Genomic DNA, 1,953 nt, shown 5'->3' with positions numbered 1-1,953 from the left:
GCAATTTTTTTTCTTTATTAGTTTCTGGTAATTGCTTCTGTTAGATTTTTTAACATGTTTATTGAATTTGGAAAAATATAGTTTAGTCCGAGTCACATGACTGAGTTGCTTAAAAAGAACTAAAACCAACAAAGAAAAATTAATTTCGTCTTAGTACCCACCAAACAATTTGTGTTGCCAGCACTAAGAAAACGTGTCGCCCTCGGAAACAAATTTATTGCCGGTAATATTGCCATCGAATCGATTTCCTATTACCGGTCGCTCTAAAACGTCCGCCGAAGGCAACTCGTCTGGGCGAGTCGTTTTCTTATTACCTGAATGAGTCCTTTTCTTATCGCTTCAGGCGATTTTTGGAATAATTTTATTCTTTTTAATACTTCATTTATTTTTTTGTACCAAATTGCACTTACAATCGGAATTAATTCAGTTTCTGGCTGTGCGACTTCCTATTTTTTCAATCTTGTCCTTGGGCTTAATTTAGATGCTTTTGGCCAATACTATTGACGCCATATTCATAAGTTTCGGAATTTTTGAGAACTTTTTTATTCAAAATTGACATGAACGAAGTGATGTTGCCGATTTGTCACCACAGCAATAAATCGGTGAGTCGCCAATTTGTTGCCATTGACGATTGTTGCCTATTTCTCATGTTTTGCATGGTGGGTACAATTGTGTACAATGTATCTACTTAGCATCTATGTATGTGTTTGTATATTGAATTTGCATATGTAGGTGAAACCATGATAAAAACATAGCAAGGTATAACCGTTCTCTCAATTTGTCGGCCATGATTTTTTTTTGAAGTTTGCCAACATTTTAAAATCATATAAAAGTGAAAATAAAAAATTGAAATTGTTCGAAATTGTTGTTGCTTGAGATTGAAAATGAAAATGTGTGTGTGAGTTTGTGAGAAAATTTAAAAATTAAATTGTTTGGAAACGTCAAGAATTTTAAAAGTGACTCTCAGCGGTTCTACCTTACTATATTTTTATCATGGGTGAAACTATGTTCAGGGTTGTCATATTTACTTATAGTTCCAACACACCTCCTTGAATTGACAATCCCGAACAAATATTTTCAATTTAAAGTAATCATATTTGTGTACTACTGAACAACAGTTTTAGATTTGAATCCCAATTACAATACTCGTTTTCAAATCAATCTTAGAGCTTGCCTATTTCTCAAGAACTTTGTTTTATCTAAATTCTTTGTTAATATATCAGCTAAATTTAGTTGTGAATCAATTTTAACAATTTCAATTATGCCATTCTCATAATTTTCATTAATATAATGGTATTGCACTTCAGTATGCTTTGAATTCTTTGTAAAGTTTCCAAATTTTGCAATTGCAACGGCACCAGAATTCTCTTCATACATTCTTATTACTTTATCAAATTTTATACTAAATGATACAATTAACAAATTTCTAATCTTATAAATATTATAAATGTAAAAAGTTTGTATGTTTGGATGTATAAAGTTTGTATGTTTGGATGTTTGGGAAATCATCACGCGGAAACGACTGCACGGATTTGCATGAAATTTTGTACACAGATAGCTTATGGGCCGGATTGGTTAATAGGCTATTTTTTTTGAAGAATTGCCACTTGTTAAAAAAGTTTCATTTATTTAATATGCAGGAACGACTGAATGGATTTGCATGAAAATTTGCACACAGATAGATTATGACCTAGATTTGAAAATAGGCTACTTTCCTTAAGAGTTTCCACCTGTTAAAAAAGTTTAATTAAATTAATACGCGGAAACGACTGAATGGATTTGCATGAAATTTTGCAAGCAGATAGCTTATGACCTACAGTGGAAAATAGGAAAATTTTTTGGAAGAGTTGCCACCTGTTAAAAAAGTTTAATTAAATTAATACGCGGAAACGACTAAACGGATTCGCATGAAATTTTGCACACAGATAGCTTATGACCTAGGTTAGAAAGTAG

Source organism: Rhagoletis pomonella, unplaced genomic scaffold (assembly GCF_013731165.1).
Source record: "Rhagoletis pomonella isolate Grant_MI unplaced genomic scaffold, Rhpom_1.0 Rhpom_scaffold_00006, whole genome shotgun sequence".
In the NCBI taxonomy this organism is placed as follows: Eukaryota; Metazoa; Arthropoda; class Insecta; order Diptera; family Tephritidae; genus Rhagoletis; species Rhagoletis pomonella.
Note: the sequence above shows the minus strand (reverse complement) of the source record.